Raw genomic sequence first — 25,210 nt, 5'->3', positions numbered from 1 at the left:
AATAGTGAAGACATCAACACTATGAAATAACACATATGGAATCATGTAGTAACCAAAAAAGTGTGAAACAAAGCTAAATATATTTTCGATTTTCGATTCTTCAAAGTAGCCACCCTTTGCCTTGATGACAGCTTTGCACACTCTTGGCATTCTCTCAACCAGCTTCACCTGGATTGCTTTCCCAACAGTCTTGAAGGAGTTCCCACATATGCAGAGCACTTGTTGGCTGCTTTGCCTTCACTTTTCCTTTCAATTCAACATTTCCCAAGCAATCTCAATTGTTTTGAGGTCGGGTGATTGTGGAGGCCAGGCCATCTGATGCAGCACTCCATCACTCTCCTTCTTGGTCAAATAGCCCTTACACCAGCTGGAGGTGTGTTGGGTCATTGTCCTGTTGAAAAAGAAATGATAGTCCCACTAAGCGCAAACCAGATGGGATGGCGTATCGCTGCAGAATGCTGTGGTAGCCATGCTGGTTAAGTGTGCCTTGAATTCTAAATCAATCACAGACAGTGTCACCAGCAAAGCACCCCGAAACCATCACACCTCTTCAACCATGCTTCACAGTGGGAAACACACGTGGAGATCACCAGTTCACCTACTCTGCATCTCACCTACTCTTAACAGTAGTTGGAACCAAAAATCTCACATTTGGACTCATGAGACCAAAGGACAGATTTCCATCGGTCTAATGTCCATTGCTCATGTTTCTTGGCCCAAGCAAGTCTCTTCTTCTTATCGGTGTCCTTTAGTAGTGGTTTCTTTGCAGCAATTCGACCATGAAGGCCTGATTCACACAGTCTCCTCTGAACAGTTGATGTTGAGATGCATCTGTTACTTGAACTCTGTGAAGCATTTATTTGGGCTGCAATTTTTGAGGCTGGCAACTCTAATGAACTTATCCTCTGCAGCAGAGGTAACTCTGGGTCTTCCTTTCCTGTGGCGGTCCTTATGAGAACCAGTTTCATCATAGCGCTTGATGGTTTTTGTGACTGCATTTCTTGACATTTTCCGCATTAACTGACCTTCATGTCTTAAAGTAATGATGGACTGTCGATTCTCTGCTTATTTGAGCTGTTCTTGCCATAATATGGACTTGGTCTTTTACCAAATAGGGCTATCTTCTGTATACCACCCCTACCTTATCACAACACAACTGATTGGCTCAAACGCATTAAGAAGGAAAGAAATTCCACAAATTAACTTTTAACAAGGCACACCTGTTAATTGAAATGTATTCCAGGTGATTACCTCATGAAGCTGGTTGAAAGAATGCCAAGAGTGTGCAAAGCTATCATCAAGGCAAAGGGTGGCTACTTTGAAGAATCTAAAATATAAAACATATTTAGATTTGTTTAACAGTTTTTGTTGGTTACTACATGATTCCATATGTGTTATTTCATAGTTTAGATGTCTTCACTATTATTCTACAATGTAGAAAATAGTAAAAATATAGATAAACCTTTGAATGAGTAGGTGTGTTCAAACTTTTGACTGGTACTGTCTGAATATTGTTTGTATTTATAAAGTCTTTATAAATCGTTTTTACTATACCTTAATGTAAACATGGTGAATATCCAAATGATCTATTATTGCCATAGTCTATAAATACATTTGAATTCAGTTCTTCTCTTTTTCAAATAATGTTACAAAAGAGGATCTATGGAAATGTGAAGATCAACAACTGGCAATACCCTAAATGGGAATACCAGCCAATCAAAGAAGAGATTAATTGAACGAGTTTGGGACTGGGCGTTTCTTTGTGAAATTCTCGTGTCCCAGACAGAGAAAGAAAAATGATGAGTTTGAGATATTGAAAAAGCCAGAAAAGTCTCCGTCTAGAATTGAAATATCTAGCTAGTAAGGCTGACTGCAAAGGAGTTTCTACCCCGAAGTGATCTGGCGAAGAGCAAACTGTGAGAGCAAATTTGCACTAATGCAACGAAGCTTGAGTGAGTAATATTGCGTTTGACGATAAACTGTTCCATGTTGCGTGGGAAACTAACTTGCAAGCTGTTCTGTCCTCATGGCAACAGTTAGTTAATAAATTAAGTGGTTTTCTAAATCCGCTCACATCTCCTTAGCAAAGTAACAAAATATATGGGAATAATAGCTGTACTTTCCAATATGCAAGGTTAGCTGTAGTGAGCTAGCACGGTTGCGAAGGAATATAGACCCCCTTCTTGAGCTCGAGCCAAGTGTTTTGACACGGAGCTTGTCACTGACAGCGCGAGGCAACTGGGTAAATATTTGCAAACTAACCTCTTCTTATTTTGGGGGATTTGCATTGTTTGGAATAAGGACATCAACATCAGAAACTATACATGTTATGGTAGCTAGATCTTTTCTTTATTGACATAATAGTGAAGCTAGCGAGCTAGCTCGGCTCGCTCTTAACTAAGCAACTTCAAGTTTTAGCACGCGACGTTGATAATAAAATGACTAACGTTAATGATTCAGATTCTACAGATTACAATAGCCATTTCTGTATTTTGCTCCTTTGTATCATTGCTAGATTATTCCAAAAGTTTATTGGTTTTGTCTCTGGCGTAGTAAGTACTGTAGCTAGGATGATGTCACCTGTAGCCGTTCTGGGTGACAGGTGTTAGAAATGTAAACACACCAGTATTTGCACCCTACCATGTAAATAGCATGGTATTTAGATCAAACAAAAAAGTGATTTTTCGTGATATAACTCAGTGTCTGTTTGTACAGTATTGGAATTATGGGTAAACACTTTAGCTCTCATACCTGTGTAGTAACACTGTAATAGCATTGTTGTTAAATCATATTTTAGTCAGGTGACAGACAGGGTGAGTGGGTGTGGTCTGAGGTCTTAAGGGCCAAGGGTCATAGGCTACTGATGTGATAGCTGATCTTCTTGCACATGTACAATCAAGTAGTGGGTGGACAAACCCCCAGGCCCAGCCATCACCATGTGGTTTGTGGTCTGCTGCAGGGGGTGAAGACTAGGCCAAACCAGGGGATGCTGGCAGGGCTGTGGTCTGACTGCGGCTGCTCAGATCACCTTTCCTGTCTTCACCATATGGCTCGGAATCTAAAGCCTGGTCAGATTCCTGTGGATTCTGGTCAGTCTCCAGTATTGATATGGTGTTCCCTTCCAGTAAATTTCCAAGGGGATCATAGAGACTCTATGAGGGCTTCACCCTTGGCTCATCTCAACTTCTTGGTTTTAACACTACCAACTGAAATGCACCCAGCTCTATACCTATGTGTAGTAGTAACACTGTACTGACTACTGTTACATAGCTAGTACTCTAGTAATTGCATTGTAATTGCACAGTAAGGAAGTAGGGCAGTTTTTGTTATTGGAATAAAGTACTAGGCCTAAGCGACTATACTTGCTGATTGAGACAAAACATTTCCTGCTGAGCTGTTGAGTAACCTAAAGCCAGGTTATGAATTTCTGTGGGCTTTCATATTTCAGGAGGAGAAGTGGAATATCTGTCTAAGTCAAATCAAATCAAAGTTTATTTGTCACGTGCACCGAATACAACAGGTGTAGACCTTACAGTGAAATGCTTACTTACAGGCTCTAACCAATAGTGCAAAAAAAAGGTGTGTGTGTGTATGTGTGTGTGTGTGTGTGTAGGTAAGTAAAGAAAAAAAACAACAGTAGCAAGGCTATATACAGACACCGGTTAGTCAGGCTTATTGAGGTAGTATGTACATGTAGGTATGGTTAAAGTGACTATGCATATATGATGAACAGAAAGTAGCAGTAGCGTAAAAAGAGGGGTTGGCGGGTGGTGGGACACAATGCAGATAGCCCGGTTAGCCAATGTGCGGAAGCACTGGTTGGTCGGCCCAATTGAGGTAGTATGTACATGAATGTATAGTTAAAGTGACTATGCATATATGATAAACAGAGAGTAGAAGCAGCGTAAAAGAGGAATTGGGGGGGGGCACACAATGCAAATAGTCCGGATAACCATTTGGTTACCTGTTCAGGAGTCTTATGGCTTGGGGGTAAAAACTGTTGAGAAGCCTTTTTGTCCTAGACTTGGCACTCCGGTACCGCTTGCCATGCGGTAGTAGAGAGAACAGTCTATGACTGGGGTGACTGGGGTCTTTGACAATTTTTAGGGCCTTCCTCTGACACCGTCTGGTGTAGAGGTCCTGGATGGCAGGCAGCTTTGCCCCAGTTATGTACTGGGCCGTACGCACTACCCTCTGAAGTGCCTTGCGGTCGGAGGCCGAGCAATTGCCGTACCAGGCAGTGATGCAACCGGTCAGGATGCTCTCAATGTTGCAGCTGTAGAACCTTTTGAGGATCTCAGGACCCATGCCAAATCTTTTTAGTTACCTGAGGGGGAATAGGCTTTGTCGTGCCCTCTTCACGACTGTCTTGGTGTGTTTGGACAATTCTAGTTTGTTGTTGATGTGGACACCAAGGAACTTGAAGCTCTCAACCTGCTCCACTACAGCCCCGTCGATGAGAATGGGGGCGTGCTCGGTGCACCTTTTCCTGTAGTCCACAACGATCTCCTTAGTCTTGGTTACGTTGAGGGATAGGTTGTTATTCTGGCACCACCCGGCCAGGTGTCTGACCTCCTCCCTATAGGCTGTCTCGTTGTTGTCGGTGATCAGGCCTACCACTGTTGTGTCGTCTGCAAACTTAATCATGGTGTTGGAGCTGTGCCTGGCCATGCAGTCGTGGGTGAACAGGGAGTACAGAAGGGGACTGAGCATGCACCCCTGGGGAGCTCCAGTGTTGAGGATCAGCGTGGCAGATGTGTTGCTACCTACCCTCACCACCTGGGGGCGGCCCGTCAGGAAGTCCAGGATCCAGTTGCAGAGGGAGGTGTTAGGTCCCAGGTTCCTTAGCTTAGTGATGAGTTTTGAGGGGACTATGGTGTTGAACGCTGAGCTGTAGTCAATGAATATCATTCTCACATAGGTGTTCCTTTTGTCCAGGTGGGAAAGGGCAGTGTGGAGTGCAATAGAGATTGCATCATCTGTGGATCTACCCTTATTAAGAATTTGAAAGACTCTACTGTAGGCTAGGTCTCTAGGAAATGAGGCATGCCTATCAGGAGCAAGCCATACATGCTGACCACACCGCTCGCGATGCAAAATAAATGTACACATACATGTTATTCAGTAATTGCACCGCCTCAGCGAGCGTCTGCATGGCTAGGTGCTAAAATAGAAATAGGTTCTATTTTTGAAGCTCAACGCGCTGCAAGTCCAGCCTCTCCCATCTCTTCAATGGTCTTTAGGAGCATATACCCACGTGGGTGATTGAAAGATGAACTGACGTCCACACTCCAGTCGGTTGCAGTAATGCACCGTGAAGTTGGTTGCCAACCACCATATAAAGTCCAAAGAAGTAAAACAGAAGCCTGAGGAAGGAGGAGAGATGACAAAACGGTAAACCGAATTCCTTTCTCATCTGTGGATTAATTGTTGGGGAGGACCTTGTGCATTTCAGGTAAAATCACAACCCAATATTTATATCCCAGGACAAATTAGCTAGCAACAGCAAGCTAGCATTGCTAAATTGCCTTAAATGTTTAATGCTTTTCGACCTGTCCCCAAATTAATATAATTGGTTCAGAGTTTGTTTTGATATTTCAACCTGCGTGTCCTGATCGTACCTCGTGTGGGGGTACAAAATCAATATTCGCGCGATGGTGCACACAGGCGTCCGGTTTGATCACCATGTTAGGCCTACTTTTTTCTACGCCTCAATTCAAAATACTTGTGATGGTAAAAACTCAGGTCCATACAATAATAAGTGGATGCCTTCTACATGCAGAAATGCAGGCTGTGCAGTTTTAAACTCCCATATGTAGAAAAAAGCAAGCAAGGAAATGTGAGAGATGGTTGTAAAAAGGTCCTGGCCTCTGTCTGTAACCACTACTGCCTCATCAGCACTGCTTCTGACTCACTGTTTATTTTGTTTTTGTCTTTAAAAACAACTTTTTTGTAGTATTTTACCCCAATTTAAATCTTGTCTCATCGCTGCAACTCCCCAACGGGCTTGGGAGAGGCGACGGTCTAGTCATGTGTCCTCCAAACCACGCTTCTTAACCTTCTTAACCTTAGCCTTAACCTGGAAGCCAGCTGCACCAATTTGTTGGAGGAAACACTGTTCAACTGACGACCAGAGTCAGCCTGCAGGCGCCCAGTCCGACACAAGGAGTTGCTAGAGCACGATGAGCCAAGTAAAGCCCCCCTGGTCAAACCCTCCTCTAACCCGTACGAAGCTGGGCCAATTGTGCGCCGCCCTATGGGACTCCCGGTCGCGGCCAGTTGCGACACAGCGTGGGATCGAACTCAGGTCTGTAGTGACGCTGCGCCACTCAGGAGGCCCCTGACTCATTGTCTGCATCCCAAATGGCACCCTATTTCCCTTTGACCAGAGCCCATAGGGCCCTGAGTCCCACTATATATAACGAATAGGGTGCCATTTGGGATGCAGACACTCACCGCAAAGTAATAGATGACAGGCAGCAGGTCCTTTGGCTTATATACAGTAACCTAGGGGCAGGGAGGGATGCGCCATATGACTGCTGAGTGATGACCTATTTAGGTGAATGGTTGATTATGTATTCTGCTGCACGAATGTCCTGATGTTACCATGTTTTATTGTTTATCTCTCTCCAGGAATGCATAGTGATGTGGAGGTACCTGTAGGATGTGTCACAAATGGCGTCTTTGGGGGAACGAGAGAAGTTTAGGCATCAAGGTGTTGTGATATGGACATTAGAGTTGGGCGATATTAAGATAGTATCAGATATAGAAGATTGACAGCCATCGTCGATGGTGACAACATCGTGATGTGACAGACGTGATGTCGCAGTGCGAAGTTGGCGCAAAACATATTCATCCTGATGACGTGACAGGAAGTCTGTCAGGATGTTCTCTTTACCAGGCCCGGGACAGTGAACTTGAAGGGCTGTAAGGAAAGGTACCACCTGGTAATCCTCTAATACAGTATGTGTCTCTCATCTGATGGAGCCATTGCAAGGCCCGGTGATCCATCTCCAGCAAGAACTCCTTCCCTAGGAGGTAGAGGTGTAACTGTCACGATCGTCGTTAGGTGAAAGAGAGGACCAAGGCGCAGCGTGATATAAATACATCTTCTTTTTAATAGAAGAAGAAACGAACACGAACACTAATACAAACTAGACAAAACAACAAACGACCGTGAAGCTATCAAACGAAAGTGCAGACACAAGCAACTAACGTCAAGACATAGACAATTACCCACAACCTACCTAATGCCTATGGCTGCCTAAAATATGGCTCCCAATCAGAGACAACGATAGACAGCTGTCTCTAATTGAGAACCAATCCAGGCAACCATAGACTTACATAAACACCTACACTGAACACAACCCCATGAACTCTACAAAACCCCCTAGACAATACAAACACCCTAGACTAGACAAAAACACACAAACATCCCCCATGTCACACCCTGACCTAACTAAAATAATAAAGAAAACAAAGATAACTAAGGCCAGGGCGTGACAGTAACAGTATATGTATTTGTACCGAACCATTCAGTACAGGGACCTTGATTCGGTGCGCACTGTGAACTCGATTGAATACATAAAAATAAATACAACAAATAAATACACTAGGCCTACAGCCTATGCCTACACTGCATTGTATGGCTCTTGAGTAAATCGGAGCTAAAAAAAACAATTTCAGGCTATTCCGTTCAAACAACTACAGCCTATTCGAACATTGTAATCAAAATTAAAATCTTAATTGTTGTATTTCAAATTGTACTTTTGTGAGGTGTAGCCGGCAACTAGTTCTGTATGATGGCGAGTGCTGGGGTCGATAAATCTGCAGTTTGGGAACATTTTACTTCCTGGTAGATTACAACGGCGACAGAGAAAGTATGTCGCCACTGCTCAACCAGAATAGCCTATTCAGCTGCCAACACCTCAAATATGTTGACACATTTACGCTGACATCACCCCAGTACCACCGGAGCAAGAAACACATAAAAACAACAACACAACTTCGTCTCCTGTCTGCATTCAAGCAGCCTATCGCAGCTGATTCAGACCGGGGCAAAGAAATTACAAGAGCGATAGACTATGTTTATATATGCGCCCATTCTCGGTGGTTGAGAAGCATAGGGGGTTTCAGCACCTCGTGAAAGTGCTCGAACAACGGTACGAACTTCGCCCTCTCGCACCCATTTCAGCAAACAGGTGGTACTCGCTTTAAACTAAGCAAGCTAAAGCCGAAGTTGTCAATTAATTGGCCAACCCTGTGTCACGCTTACTACAGATGGATGGACCTCCGGGGCTACAGAGAGCTACTAAACAGTGACAGCCCATCACATTACCCCAGAGTGGGAAATGAGAAGTATGTGCTACAGTGTGCATATTTTTCTCCTTGTAAGAAAACATTATAGCATAGGATTATACAATGTCGAGACATGTTTACATATTGATTTCACACGCATATTGCACTTTATTTTAGTATTGTTGTTGATGAGTAATCGTGTCTTTTAATTAAAAAAAACAGTGTTAGTATTCCTGATAGTGCTCTCATCAGGCATTGTATGACTCATCATCATACAGTTGAAGTCGGAAGTTTACTGTCACGGTTGTTGTAATGGACGGACCAAGGCGCAGCGTGTGTAGAGTTCCACATCTTTATTACGGTGAAAACTTCAAACAATAAACCAACAACAAAAACGTGACATCAGTGGTGCAACAAGCACAAACACAATATCCCACAAAGCAGGTGGGAGAAAGGGCTTCCTAAATATGATCCCCAATTAGAGGCAACGATTACCAGCCCACCAACATAGAAATAGAATGACTAGAACACCCCCCTAGTCACACTCTGACCTAAACACCATAGAGAACCACATACTTTTCAACTCAGTTTTTCACAATTCCTGACATTTAACCCTAGTAAAAATTATTTCACCACTTTATTTTAAGAATGTGAAATGTCAGAATAATAGTAGAGAGAATTATTTATTTCAGCTTGTATTTCTTTCATCACATTCCCAGTGGGTCAGAAGTTTACATACACTCAATTAGTATTTGGTAGCATTGCCTTTAAATTCTTTAACTTGGGTCAAACACTTCGGGTATTGTTCCTTAAGCTTCACACAATATATTGGGTGAATTTTGGCCCATTACTCCTGACAGAGCTGGTATAACTGAGTCAGGTTTGTAGGCCTCGCACACACTTTTTCAGTTCTGCCCACAAATGTTTTATTGGATTGAGGTCAGGGCTTTGTGATGGCCACTCCAATACCTTGACTTTGTTGTCCTTAAGCCATTTTGCCACAACTTTGGAAATATGCTTGGGGTCATTGTCCATTTGGAAGACCCATTTGCGACCAAGCTTTAACTTCCTGTCTGATGTCTTGAGATATTGCTTCAATATATCCACATAATTTCCATCCTCATGATGCCATCTATTTTGTGAAGTGCACCAGTCCCTCCTGCAGCAAAGCACCCCCACAACATCATGCTGCCACCCCCATGCTTCACGGTTGGGATGGTGTTCTTCGGCTTGCAAGCCTCCCCCTTTTTCCTCCAAACATAACGATGGTCATTATGACCAAACAGTTTTATTTTTGTTTCATCAGACCAGAGGACATTTTGCCAAAAAGTACAATCTTTGCTTTTTTATGGCAGTTTTGGAGCGTTGGCTATTTCCTTGCTGCGCGGCCTCTCATGTTATGTCGATATTGGACTCGTTTTACTGTGGATATAGATACTTTTGTACCTGTTTCCTCCAGCATCTTCACACGGTCCTTTGCTGTTGTTCTGGGATTGATTTGCACTTTTCGCAACAACGTATGTAAATCTCTAGGAGACAGAACACGTCTCCTTCCTGAGCGGTATGACGGCTGCGTGGTCCCATGATGTTTATACTTGGTTACTATTGTTTGTACAGATGAACGTGGTACCTTCAAGCGTTTGGAAATTGCTCCCAAGGATGAACCAGACTTGTGGAGGTCTACAACTTTTTTTCTGAGGTCTTGGCTGATTTCTTTTGATTTTCCAATGATGTCAAGCAAAGAAGCACTGGGTTTGAAAGTAGGCCTTGAAATACATCCACAGGTACATCTCCAATTAACTCAAATTATGTCAATTTGCCTATCAGAAGCTTCTAAAGCCATGACATAATTTTCTGGAATTTTCCAAGCTGTTTAAAGGCACAGTCAACTTAGTGTATGTGAACTTCTGACCCACTGGAATTGTGATACAGTGAATTATAAGTGAAATAATCTATCTGTAAACAATTGTTGGAAAAATTACTTGTGTCATGCACAAAGTAGATGTCCTAACCGACTTGCCAAAACTATAGTTTGTTAACAAGAAATTTGGGGAGTGGTTGAAAAACAAGTTTTAATGACTCCAACCTAAGTGTATGTAAACTTCCGACTTTAACTGAATATCGAATCAGGAATACCAACACATTGTATTTTCCTAAATGAACACAAATTAATTACAGTAACTGTGGATTTTAAATTTTCCCGCTGTACTGAAACCAAACCAAACTGCGACCCCAAAACCGTGGGTTTGGTGAACTGTTACACCCTTACTAGGAAGTAGTACTTGAGGGTATCGACTGCCCATTTTGTGGTCAAACACTCCTTTTCCATCATTGAATACCTTCTCGTCTCTCTTGGAAACAACTTCCGGCTGATGTATTGCACAGGTCTTCTGTCATCCTCTTCTCCCTGAAGTAACACAGCTCATAGATCAACCGCGGAGGCATCTGTCTGCAGCTCTGGCTCCTGGCACATGCGCTGCTTTAGATCCTCATGTCTGCATCGCACTCAGGGAACCATTTCATCTTCTGTGGACTTCCTGGTGAGGCCAGTGAGCACAGCAGCTCGGCCTGAGAAGTTGGGGATGAACCGCCGGGACCACCCCACCAAGCCCAGAAAGGACCTCGACTTCTTCTTGGTAGTCAGGGGTGGGCTGGACAGCCCCGTCTCCACCTTGCTCAGTTGTGGCTTGATGAGCCCAGCACGTAACCAAGGTATTGCACCGTGGCCTTGGCTAGATGCCACTTCCGTGCGTTGACCACAAGTCCAGCTTTGTGGATTCGTCAGAAGATGTCTTTCAGATGGTGGAGGTTCTCCTCCCATGTGGAACTGTAGATGATGACGTCATTATTTACGCTTCTGCGTGCGCCTCTGTACCCCTCAGAACACTGTCCATGAGCTGCTGGAAGGTCGCGGCAGCGCAATAAAGCCCAAACACCATATCCGAAAACCGGTAAGCCAGTAGGTGTTCTGAAAGCGGTCAACTCCTTGGACGCTTCTGTTGGAGGGACTTGCCAGTAGTGTTGAGCGATTAATGCTTTTTGAGGTCAGTTCAGTTTCGGTTCGATTATTTAAAAAATTATCACAATTTCCAATTTCAGTTTTGATAATGCATAGTGCATTTAATGTTAAAAAAAATAATGTGGCTTAAAAGCTGTAACAACACAAAATAAAGCAATTAACCTTTTCACACGTACCAACAAACGGGTGTGATCATTCTACAGTGGTCCGTGCAGTGTACGCTCAAACCGGTGTGATTAGAATGCTTATTTAGAACGTCCAGTTTCGTTTGACGCAACAATCAGCATTTGAGCTGGCCACATGGTTTTTTCACAGAAACATTTTGCACAAACACAGTCATTACAAAGTTATGTCCAGAGTGTGACCAGTTTATTTTTGGATGCAATGTTCAGACATTCACAGAAGTAGCTACAGCATAACACAATCATCCAAACCAGAAAATGTAGGCTACATTTGTCCTAGCCCTAACCTGTGAAAGATTGACGTAACACAAGCAGTAATTTTTATAACTATCGGCTGAATAGCAATGACTATTTATAATTAATCACATCACGGGTGAGCTCACCATTGATCTAAATAATTGAGTAAAACACTTTCTAGAAATCGAAAGTAATCCGACGATGGGTAGTTTGTGCGCAACGCCATTTTTGTTTTTTTGCATCAACCAAAGATAATAAGAGGAGACAAGATGAGTTTGGTCTGTTTATAGTATGCATGTTGAAGTGGGTGTGTCGTCTACGATTATTCACTTCCCTTCATTCACCTCCGGAAGTTTACCCGAAAGATGAGTGAACCATTCCTTCACCTCATTATACAATATTTGGTCTGACAGACGTTTACCTGACACCCAGAATGCATTGTATAATGTCAACAAACATGGCGCCACACATAGCTGGCAAATAGCTTAGCATTAGCTCATTATAATCAGTACAACCTAAAAAAGTATTTTACACATATCATAGGTGTCCATTACAATCTCTGCAGTAATCGAAATGCGTTATTTGTCACCAGTACTTGAAAACGTGAATAAAACTGTAAATACATTATGATACATACATACATACATACATACATACATACATACATACATACATACATACTAGAGGTCGACCGATTAATCGGCATGGCCGATTAATTAGGGCCGATTTCAAGTTTTCATAACAACTGTAATCTTCATTTTTGGATGTCGATTATGGCCGATAACATTGCATTCCACGAGGAAACTGCGTGGCAGGCTGACCACCTGTTACGCGAGTGCAGCAAGGAGCCAAGGTAAGTTGCTAGATAGCATTAAACTTATCTTATAAAAAAACAATCAATCTTCACATAATCACTAGTTAACCTGTCTAGGAACGGAACCCCTCGCCAACAGCCAATGAAATTGCACTGGCGCCAATTTCAATCAACAGAAATCTCATAATTCAAATTTCTCAAACATACAAGTATTAGACACCATTTTAAAGATAAAATTCTCTTTAATCCAACCACAGTGTCCGATTTCAAAAAGGCTTTTCGGCGAAAGCAGAACATATCATTATGTTAGGTCAGCAACTAGTCACAGAAAGCATACAGCGATTTTCCAACCAAAGAGAGGAGTCACAAAAAGCAGAAATAGAGATAAAATTAATCACTTACCTTTGATATTCTTCATCAGATGACACTCCCGGGACAACATGTTACACAATACATGTATGTTTTGTTCGATCAAGTTCATATTTATATCCAAAAACCTCAGTTTACATTTGTCTTTGCCCCCACAACATCCCGTGAATTTGCACAGAGCCACATCAATTTACAGAAATACTCATAATAAACATTGATAAAATAAAATAAAATATACAAGTGTTATTCGCAGAATTAAAGATATACTTCTCCTTAATGCAACCGCTGTGTCAGATTTCAAAAAAACTTTATGAAAAAAGCAAACTATGCAATAATCTGAGTACAGCGCTCAGAGACCAACACAACCCAAACAGATATGCGCCATGTTGGATTCAACAGAAGTCAGAAATAGCATTATAAATATTCACTTACCTTTGATGATCTTCATCAGAATGCACTCCCAGGAATTCCAGTTCCACAATAAATGTTTGATTTGTTCGATAAAGTTCATAATTTATGTCCAAATATCTTCTTTTTGTTAGCGCGTTTAGACCAGTATTCCAAATTCAAGACGCGCGATCACTAGGAGCAGACGAAAAGTCAAAAAGTTCCGTTACAGTCCGTAGAAACATGTCAAACGAAGTATAGAATCAATCTTTAGGATGTTTTTAACATAAATCTTCAATAATGTTCCAATCTGAGAATTCCTTTGTCTTCAGAAATGCAATGGAACACAAGCTAACTATCACGTGTTCAGCTCGTGCCACTCTGTTAGAGACCTTACTCAATCCCCTCTGATTCGCCCCCACTTCACAGTAGAAGCATCAAACAAGGTTCTAAAGACTGTTGACATCTAGTGGAAGCCTTAGGAAGTGCAATATGACCCCATAGACACTGTGTATTCGATAGGCCAAGAGTTGAAAAACTACAAACCTCAGATTTCCCACTTCCTGGTTGGATTTTTCTCAGGTTTTTGCCTGCCATATGAGTTCTGTTATACTCACAGACATCATTCAAACAGTTGTAGAAACTTCAGAGTGTTTTCTATCCAAATCTACTAATAATGTGCATATATTAGCAACTGGGACTGAGTAGCAGGCAGTTTACTCTGGGCACGCTCTGGGCATGCCCCCTAGCCCAAACAGGTTAACTATACATGGTTGATGATATGACTAGGTTAACTAGATTGTCCTGCGTTGCATATAATCAATGCGGTGCCTGTTAATTTATCACCGAATCACAGCCTACTTCACCAAACGGGGGATGATTTAACAAAAGCGCATTCGCGAAAAAAGCACAATCATTGCACGAATGTACCTAACCATAAACATCAATGCCTTTCTTAAAATCAATACACAGAAGTATATATTTTTTTAAACTTCATATTTAGTTAAAAGAAATTCATGTTAGCAGTTAATATTAACTAGGGAAATTGTGTCACTTCTATTGCGTTCATTGCACACAGAGTCGGGGTATATGCACCAGTTTGGGCCGCCTGGCTCGTTGCGAACTAATTTGCCATATTTTTACATAATTATGACATAACATTGAAGGTTGTGCAATGTAACAGCAATATTTAGACTTAGGGTTGCCGCCCATTCGATAAAATACGGAACGGTTCCGTATTTCACTGAAAGAATAAACGTTTTGTTTTCGAAATGATAGTTTCCGGATTTGACCATATCAATGACCAACGGCTCGTATTTCTGTGATTATAATATGTGAATTAAGTTTATGATTTGATAGAGCAGTCTGACTGAGCGGTGGTAGGCGGCAGCAGACTCGTAAGCATTCATTCAAACGTTACTGCGTTTACCAGAAGCTCTTAGCAATGCTTGCTTCACAGCGCTGTTTATGACTTCAAGCCTATCAACTCCCGAGATTAGGCTGGCAATACTAAAGTTCCTATTAGAACATCCAATAGTAAAAGGTATATGAAATACAAATGGTATAGAGAGAAATAGTCGACGCGTCATAATTCCTATAATAACTACAACCTAAAACTTCTTAATTGGGAATATTGAAGAACTGGGAAAATTTAACCACCAGCTTTCTTATGTTCTCATGTTCTGAGCAAGGAACTTAAACGTTAGCTTTTTTACATGGCATAAAACAACTCACTCTGGGGTGACCGTTAGAGATATTTGGAACTCTCATATGAAAAGGTTAATACAAGTCCCATGATGGTAGTGACTGCCTATGACTGCTTATCACTTATTAACCATCAGTTATTCACATGACTTTACTTGAATACAATATTTCAGTTGTTGTGTATATTACATTTGTTTTATTTGATTACTTTATTATTTAATTCCAAGTCATCATCTCATCTCTATAGAGCTGCTGCCTATGCTGTGACAAAATCACTATTTTAGTAGTTCTTCGAAGTATGTAAGGCATACTTTTATGACTGCTGAATACCAACTTTCAATCACTAAGATCATGTATTTTCAGGTAGAAATAACTCTCGAAGAAACTGCTCTCTATGTATCCCCTCTTGTATCCCCTCTCTTACATAGCAGACATAAAAGAAACACAGACCGGAAAAGTAGCCGCGCAATGAATTATGGTCATTGTAGTTAATTATCACATTTTCCACACTAAACTATGTAGAACATTGGCCTGTTGTAAAATACAACTCCCTACTACATCGCACAGTTCGGGCATGAGTTGATTTACTCTACCGTTCAAAAGTTTGGGGTCACTTGTTTTTGAAAGAAGAGCGCATTTTTTTGTCCATTAAAATAACATCAAATTGATCATAAATACAGTGTAGACATTGTTAATGTTGTAAATGACTATTGTAGCTGGAAACGGCAGATTTTTTTATGGAATATCTACATAGGCGTACAGAGGCCCATTATCTGCAAACATCGCTTGTGTGTTCCAATGGCATGTTTTGTTAGCTAATCCAAGTTTATCATTTTAAAAGGGTAATTGATCATTAGAAAACCCTTTTGCAATTATGTTAGCACAGCTGAAAACTGTTGTTCTGATTAAAGAAGCAGTAAAACTGGCCTTCTTTAGACTAGATGAGTATCTGGAGCATCAGCATTTGTGGGTTCGATTATAGGCTCAAAATGGCCAGAAACAAAGGACTTTCTTCTGAAACTTTTCAGTCTATTCTTGTTCTGAGAAATGAAGGCTATTCCATGCGAGAAATTGCCAAGAAACGGAAGATCTTGTACAACGCTGTGTACTGCTCCCTTCACAGAACAGCGCAAACTGGCACTAACCAGAATAGAAAGAGGAGTGGGAGGCCCCGGTGCCCAACTGAGCAAGAGGACAAGTACATTAGAGTGTCTAGTTTGAGAAACAGACGCCTCACAAGTCCTCAACCGGCAGCTTCAATAAATAGTACCCGCAAAACACCAGTCTCAACGTCAACAGTGAAGAGGCGTCTCCGGGATGCTGGCCTTCTAGGCAGAGTTCCTCTGTCCAGTGTCTGTGTTCTTTTGCCCATCTTAATCTTTTCTTTTTATTGGCCAGTCTGAGATATGGCTTTTTCTTTGCAATTCTGCCTAGAAGGCCAGCATCCCGGAGTCGCCTCTTCACTGTTGACGTTGAGACTGGTGCTGATGCTCCAGGTCCTGAGACTTGGTTCATCTGGCCATGCACTGCCAAAGTCATAGTAAAACTCCTTGTATGCTATTTTTTTTATCTCACTCGAGTTGTTGTGTTCTGATTAATGAGGGGGTCCCTGATGAATTTGCTATAACAAAAGGGGTCCTCGGCCCCAAAAAGTTTGCGGGTGTAGCAAAATGCTTGTGCTTCTAGCTCCGACAGTGCAGTAATATCTAACAGTTTCACAACATATTCCGAAAATACACGTAAATCTAAGTAAGGAATGGATTAAGAATATACATATGTTAGAGCGGCATTGGACTAAGATGCAGTGGCATAGTATAGAGTACAGTATATACATATGAGATGGGTGATGCAATATTTACAAACAATTAAAGTGACCAAGATACCGTAGAATAGTATAGAGTACAGTTTACACATGAGAGATGAGTAATGTAAGATACAGAGACATTATTAACGTGGCTAGTGTTTCATTTCCTAAGTGGCCAGTGATTCCTAATCTATGTCTGTAGGCAGCAGCCTATGATGTGCTGGAGATGGCTGTTTAACAGTGAGTGGTGTAGTATACAATACAGTATATACATATGAAATGGGTGATGCAATATGTAAACACAATTTAAAAGTGACTAAGATACCGTAGAATATTATGAAGTGCTAGTGATGGCTGTTTAGCAGTCTGATGGTCTTGAGATAGAAGCTGTTTTTCAGTCCCTCGGTCCCAGCTTTGATGCACCTGTACTGACCTCGCGTTCTGGATGATAGCAGGGTGAACAGGCAGTGCCTCGGGTGGTTGATGTCCTTGATGATCTTTTTGGCCTTCCTATGGCATCGGGTGCTGTAGGTGTCCAGGAGGGCGGGAAGTTTGCCCCTGGTAATGCGTTGGGCAGACCGCTCCACCCTCTGGAGAGCTTTGCGGTTGTGGGCAGTGTAGTTGCCATAGCAGGCGGTGATACAGCCAGACAGGATGCTCTCAATTGGGGGTCTGTAAAAGTTTGAGGTTGTTAGGTGTTAAGCCACATTTCTTTAGCCTCCTGAGGTTGAAGAGGCGCTGTTGCACCTTCTTCACCACACTGTCTCTGTTGGTGGACCATTTCAGTTTGTCAGTGATGCATTCGCCGAGGAACTTGAAGCTTTCCACCTTCTCCACTGCGGTCCCGTCGATGTGGATAGGGGGTGCTCCCTCTGCTGTTTCCTGAAGTCCACGATCATCTCCTTTGTTTTGTTGACGTTGAGTGAAAGGATATTTTCCTGGGACCACACTCCCAGAGCCCTCACCTCCTCCCTGTAGGCTGTCTCATCGTTGTTGGTAATCAGGCATATTACTGTTGTCGCCTGCAAACTTGATGATTTAAGTTGGAGGCATGCTTGGCCACGCAGTTATGGGTGAACAGGGGGCTGAGCAAGCACCCATGTGGGGCCCCAGTGTTGAGGATCAGAGAAGAGGAGGTATTTTTACCTACCTTCACCACCTGGGGGTGACCCGTCAGGAAGTCCAGGACCCAGTTGCACAAGATGGGGTTCAGACCCAGAGCCTTGAGCTTGATGATGAGCTTGGAGGGTACTATGGTGTTGAATGCTGAGCTATAGTCAATGAACAGCATTCTTACATATGTCTGCCTCTTGTCCAGATGGGACAGTGCAGTTTGCATTGTGGTGGTGATTGCATTGTCTGTGGATCTATTGTGGCGGTAAGCAAATTCAAGTGGGTCTAGCTTGGCAGGTAAGGTGGTCATATGATCCTTGAATAGTCTCTCAAAGCACACTATGATGACAGAGGTGAGTGCTACGGGGCGTTAGTAATTTAGTCAATTACCTTTGATTTCTTGGGTACAGGGACAATGATGGCCATCTTGAAGCATGTGGGGACAACAGACTGGGATAGGGAGAGATTGAATGCTTGGCTAGGGATAAGGGTTAACACGTTTAAATGTCTTACCCACATCGGCCACGGAGAAGGAGAGCCTACAGTCCTTGATAGCGGGCCGCGTTGGTGGCACTGTATTATCCTCAAAGCGAGCGAAGAACGTGTTCAGCCTGTCCGGAAGGAAGACGTCGGTGTCCACGACGTGGCTGGTTTTTCTTTTATAATCCGTGACTGTCTGTAGACCCTGCCACATACAGTTGAAGTCGGAAGTTTACTTAAAACTGAGTCATTTAAAACTCGTTTTTCAACCACTCCACAAATGTATTATTAACAAACTATAGTTTGGCAAGTCGGTTAGGACATTACTTTGTGCATGACACAAATCCTTTTTCCAACAATTGTTTACAGACAGATTATTTCACTTTTATAATTCACTGTATCACAATTCCAGTGGGTCAGAAGTTTACATACACGAAGTTGACTGTGCCTTTAAACAGCGTGGAAAATTCCAGAAAATGATGTCATGGCTTTAGAAGCTTCTGATAGGCTAATTGACATAATTTGAGTCAATTGGAGATGTACCTGCGGATGTATTTCAAGGCCTGCCTTCAAACTCAGTGCCTCTTTGCTTGACATCATGGTAAAATCAAAAGAAATCAGCCAAGACTTCAGGAAAAAAATTGTAGACCTCCACAAGTCTGGTTCATCCTTGGGAGCATCCTTGGGAGCATCTGTACAAACAATAGTAGGCAAGTATAAACACCATGGGACCACGCAGCTGTTATACCGCTCAGGAAGGAGACGCGTTCTGTCTCCTAGAGATGAACGTACTTTGGTGCGAAAAGTGCAAATCAATCCCAGAACAAGAGCAAAGGACCTTGTGAAGATGCTGGAGGAAACGGGTACAAAAGTATCTATATCCACAGTAAAACGAGTCCTATATCGACATAAGCTGGGAGGCCGCTCAGCAAGGAAGAAGCAACTGCTCCAAAACTGCCATAAAAAAGCCAGACTACTGTATGCAACTGCACATGGGGACAAAGATTGTACTTTTTGGAGAAATGTCCTCTGGTCTGATGAAACAAAAATAGAACTGTTTGGCCATAATGACCATCGTTATGTTTGGAGGGAAAAGGGGGAGGCTTCCAAGCCGAAGAACACCATCCCAACCGTGAAGCACGGGGGTGGCAGCATGATGTTGTGGGGGTGCTTTGATGTAGGAGGGACTGGTGCACATCACAAAATAGATGGCATCATGAGGGAGATAAAGGATATGGATATTTTGAAACAACATCTCAAGACATCAGTCAGGAAGTTAAAGCTTGGTCGCAAATGGGTCTTCCAAATGGACAATGGCCCCAAGCATACTTCCAAAGTTGTTGCAAAATGGCTTAAGGACAACAAAGTCAAGGTATTGGAGTGGCCATCACAAAGCCCTGACCTCAATCTTCTAGATTTTTTTTCTCGCAGAACTGAAAAAGCGTGTGCGAGCAAGGAGGCCTACAAACCTGACTCATTTACACCAGCTCTGTCAGGAGGAATGGGCCAAAATTCACACAATTTATTGTGGGAAGCTTGTGGAAGGCTACCCGCAACATTTGACCCAAGTTAAAGAATTTAAAGGCAATGCTACCAATTATTAATTGAGTATATGTAAACTTCTGACCCACTGGGAATGTGATGAAAGAAATAAAAGCTGAAATAAATAATTCTCTCTACTATTATTCTGACATTTCACATTCTTAAAATAAAGTGGTGATCCTAACTGACCTAAGACAGGGAATTTTTACCAGGATTAAATGTCAGGAATTGTGAAAAACTGAGTTTTAATGTATTTGGCTAAGGTGTACGTAAATGTCCGACTTCAACTGTAAATGCAGCTTCTCTTCTGTCATTACTTGATGCTCATCTAAAATACTAAACGCTTTGCTCACCAGAATGTCATAAATCGATAGAATGATCAATGCATCATCTACAATCTAGTTGACATCGGTAAAGTTCTCTGTCATTTCTGCTTCTCTCTGAGTGAGGACGTTTAGGCACCAGGAAAATTTCCAAATGACAGTTTGACCGGTTTTAAGTAAATTAAAAGCTGTGAAAAAGACCTAACATTTATTTCAGTTCGTCTTGGATGCATATTTTATGTGGTTGAAAATTAAATACTGTCAGCTTTTACAATGCATTCGGAATATATTCAGACCCCTTGACTTTTTCAAAATGTTGTTATATTACTAAAATGGATTAAATAAAAATGTTCCTCATCAATCTGCACACAATACCACATAATGACAAAGTGAAAACATGCTGATAAAATGTTTGCAATTGTATTAAAAATAAATAACCGAAATACCTAATTTACATAAATATTCAGACCCTTTGCTATGAGACTCAAAATTGAGCTCAGCTGCATCCTGTTTCCATTGATCATCCTTGAGATGTTTCTACAACTTGGAATCTGTCTGTGGTAAATTCAATTGATCGGACATGATTTGGAAAGGCACACACCTGTCTATATCAGGTCCCACAGTTGACAGTGCATGTCAGAGCAAAAACCCAGCCATGGGGTCGAAGGAATTATCCGTAGAGCTCCGAGACAGACAGGATTGTGTCAAGGCACATATCTGGGGAAGGGTAGCAGCACATTTCTGCAGCATTGAAAGTCCCCAAGAACACAGTGGCCTCCATCATTCTTAAATGGAAGTTTAGAACCACCAAGACTCTTCCTAGAGCTGGTCGCTCTGCCAAACTGAGCAATTGGGGGAGAAGGGCCTTGGTCAGGGAGGTGACCAAGAACCCCATGGTCACTCTGACAGAACTTCAGAGTACCTCTGTGGCGATGGGAGAACCTTCCAGAAGGACAACCATCTCTGCAGCACTCCACCAATCAGGCCTTTATTGTAGTGGCCAGATGGAAGCCACTCCTCAGTAAAAGGCACATGACAGCCCGTTTGTAGTTTGCCAAAAGGACTCTCAGACCATGAGAAACAAGATTCTCTTGTCTGATTAAACCAAGGTGGATCTTTGGCCTGAATGCCAACCATCACGTCTGGAGGAAACCTGGCGCAATCCCTATGGTGATACATAGTAGTGGCAGCATCATGCTGTGTGGATGTTTTTCAGCGGCATGGACTGGGAGACTAGTCAGGATTGAGGGAAAGATGAACGGAGCAAAGTACAGAGAGAGGCTTGATGAAAATCTGCTCCAGAATGCTCAGGACCTCAGACTGGGGCGAACGTTTACCTTCCAACAGGATATCAACCCTAAGCACACAGCCAAGACAATGCAGGAGTGGCTTCGGGAGAAGTCTCTGAATGTCCTCGAGTGGCCAGAGCCCGGACTTAAACCCGATCGAACATCTCTGGAGAGACCTGTAAATAGCTGTGCAACGACACTCTTCATCCAACCTGACAGAGCTTAAAAGGATCTGCAGAGAAGAATGGGAGAAACTCCCCAAATACAGGTGTGCCAAGCTTGTAGTGTCAGTACTGAGTCTGAATAATTTTGAACATTTTCTAGAAACCTGTTTTCACTTTGTCATTACTCAGGGACATCAGATTGATGAGGGAAGATGTGTAGATTGAAAAAAAACTATTTAATCAATTTTAGAATGGGGCTGTATGCAACAAAATGTGGAAAAAGTCAAGGGGTCTGAATACTTTCCGAATGCACTGTGTATCGCTGAAAGAAATTGCACGTTTAGGCTACACAACAGGTCAAGATGCTGAAAGAAAGATATCATATGTCTCAACTCCTGTTTCCGACACGAAAGTAACATTTGGTCTATTTTACTGCTAGGAACACTTAATTCTGCTGGAGTTAATATTTTAATAGGCCTACATTCGATGTCCAGACTTCAGTTTCTATTCAAACTATTGGGCTGCTCCACTCTAAAATAATTCTGGCATCCTTACAGTGCCATTTGATAAATGCAAAGAGACATCACTTACAAAACACCAAAAAGTGTTATGAATGACATTTGGTGATTGTCATCATTTATTAGGCCTTCACTTGTCTTGTAACCTGAATTAATGCATATACTGCTGTCCTGTGTCTTTGTCTCAGCCACTCATCTCTGTCTTGGCAAACTTTCAGTGTTATCTTTGAACCACACCGCATTTTGGAGTCTATTCGCTCATCTTTCATGTGACTGACATGCTGTAATGATAAATAGTGTAATAGCCTACAGTTTTTTGGGAATCTAAGTTTTAATTATTATAATAGGCTCCGGAACAATCCGGCTTACTTTCACCCCTGTGATTTTCCCAACAAATTATTTCATCAAATTTATTATATTTTTTTTACCTCTAGATTCCACCTTCTCCATCATCTGCATCCCGAATGGCACCCGTTTCCCTATATAGTACACTACTTTTGACCAGTGCCTTATGTGCAATTTGGGACGTAGGCATTGGACTTGGGTGTAAAACAATGCTGCTCTTTCTCACTCCCTTTTCTGAAACCGTACATTCAGCCCGCTGGTCAGTAATCTAATTGACCATTGGTGGCCTCCGGCCCACTAGCCGAGAAAGAGAGGGAGAAATAGTGAGGAAGAGAGAGAGCGGTAGGAATAGAGAGCTAGAAAGAGGGTGAGGGAGATAAAAGGAGGAGGAAAGCAAGGGAACTTGAACTTTCCATTGACCAGTGGCCCTGCAGTGAACAGAACAGAGCTGTATTGTGTGTCTGGGTCTCAGTAGAACACAGCTTCTTTAGCTGTGGTTCTGTACTGTTCAAAAGCATATGAGCCTCAGGCCACATTGGACCCTGGCCAGCCACAAGGTTGCCGGGCCAGGCTGGAGGATACAGCACTTAGAGCCATAGAAATATAATTCATTGTTCATTTATTGGGTTTCTATTTTTGTGAGTAGAGCTCCACTAACAGGGTATGTCAAATGGAGAGAAGAGGGCATGAACCACCGCCATCTCTGAGACCCAAACTCAAAGGCCTGCATTGGAGAAATAAGGTAACAAGCCCCTTCCTCTCTCACCACTTCTGAGAATGGTGCATGGGATATGATAGGATGTGTTTCAGTTTCGTGAGCATGGTTCAGTTTCGTGAGCAGTAGAGCTATTTAGGTGTAAATGAGCACATTTACTCTCACAGGGAACAATCGTGGCTAAAGTATTATGGTAGCAGAAAGGTTTGTGTGGGATACAATTCTCCTACATGTCAGAGACACAACCAGAGTATTGGCAACCCACATCACCAGCCACTCTAATGCTGTGTGCTCTATGGGCCCTGACCAAAGTAGTGAACTATAAAGGGAATGGGTTCCATTTGGGATGCAGTCACAGTATCTAGATACTGTAGCTTGTTTCTGGATGAAGACTTTGCACTTCGCCCAATCTACAGACCGTTGGGCCAGTAAACGAAAGGTTGCTGGTTCGAATCCCCAAACCAACTAGGCGAAGAATCTGTCGATGTGCCCTTGAGCAAGGCACTCAAACCTAATTGCTCCTATAAGTCGCTCTGGATAAGTGTGTCTACTAAAATGACCAAAATAATGTATGTATGTCTCTTTGGTACGTTTATGTATTGCTCAGAAGACCCAACAAAAACCCTCTAATCAGTCTGTGACTTGATCGAAAGTTAGAAACCCTAACACTTACCTTGGCCCTTCCTTCACAGATTTGGTTAGCCAAAGACAGCTTATTTGCCCCAGCCAGGAACCTTTATTGTGTCCCTTTACAGGTAAGTTAGCCAAGGACTTAAAACCCTAGCCAGAAAACCCTAGCCAGAAACGCTACCCTATCACAGGTTAGCCAAGGAGAAAGGACCTTTTTTCCTCAACAAGGAAAACAAGTCCTTTGTGGTGTATAGTGATTCCCTCAACAGAAGTGTATTGCCTATGAATACTCTGTCTTTATATCCACTGGGCTGTTTTAATCTCATCGGTGACTGAGCAGATCCTATCTCATGGAGTTCTTCCAGTGACACCAGCCGACCAGCGCTAGCCTAGCATTGTTACCCAACTGCCATGTTGCCAGTTTACTGCAGGGCTCAACATTAACATTTGTCTGCTTGTCTGGGACAGGAAAATAAAATTGTCATGCAAGCAGAATATAGATTAAATTGAATAAAAAAGTCACAAATCACAATATCAAACAATTACCCTGATCAGAAATTGGATAAGAGTGTCTGTTCTCACAATTTCTGCAGCCCAAATCAGAGTAGTATTGCATTGACTGGCACGAGTGGTCTTTTTCAATCACCAGGGGCCGGTTGCACCATTTGGTCATACGCCTATCTTTGAGTGTTAATCATGAAAAGGCAGAGAAAATAATAGCAATCTATATTTTCAAAAGCATGTGTGTCTCATGTTCATAACCACTCTTTGGAGTGGCATATTCGTGAGTCAATAGCCTACACTTGATTTAGGCTATATTAGCAAGCATGTTTCTGATCAGTGATAGCTCATTTATTAATCTATCACCTCCACTTATTTGCCCATCCAGAGATCAATTTACCAAATATACAGACAGATTCAGTTAGACTAATCAATCAATGTGATTTTGTTCACCAGACAAGTCATGGGCTTTTGGTTGGTAGTAGGTTACTACGCGAGTGAAGAGAAAAATAAACCACTTGTTGAGATGAGCAAACTACACTAAAGATGATCATAAGCACTCACCTCAATTTAGCTAACATTTTCCGAACATAATTGGAACCAAATATCCAAACAGAGATTTAGTGAAAACCAAAATCTGACATTGATTGATTTATCAAGATGAATCCCCACGCTTGTTTCAAAGCTGCACAATGGCGCTGTCCCAATCAAAACAGTGCTGAAATGATATTCTATTCCACATGAGGCTATCCCTTTAATTTATAAAAGTTTGAGTG

General features: G+C 42.2%; 1 protein-coding gene across 3 annotated transcripts in view; it reads left to right on the top strand.

Moving 5' to 3' along the window:
- The first annotated feature begins 1,762 nt into the window (after positions 1-1,762).
- LOC139532080 (MAGUK p55 subfamily member 7-like) overlaps positions 1,763-25,210 on the top strand; it is a 255,470-nt gene continuing 232,022 nt past the window's right edge. For 2 of the 3 annotated variants that reach the window (XM_071329210.1, XM_071329212.1), the window contains exon 1: positions 1,764-1,952. The gene's annotated coding sequence lies outside the window, so the exon portion shown is untranslated. Of the gene's footprint in view, positions 1,953-25,210 lie in introns of all 3 variants that reach the window. The other variant, XM_071329214.1, reaches the window with a different exon arrangement.

The sequence above is a fragment of the Salvelinus alpinus genome, chromosome 10 (genome assembly GCF_045679555.1).
Source record: "Salvelinus alpinus chromosome 10, SLU_Salpinus.1, whole genome shotgun sequence".
Lineage (NCBI taxonomy): Eukaryota > Metazoa > Chordata > Actinopteri > Salmoniformes > Salmonidae > Salvelinus > Salvelinus alpinus.
This window is presented reverse-complemented; position numbering and strand designations above follow the sequence as displayed.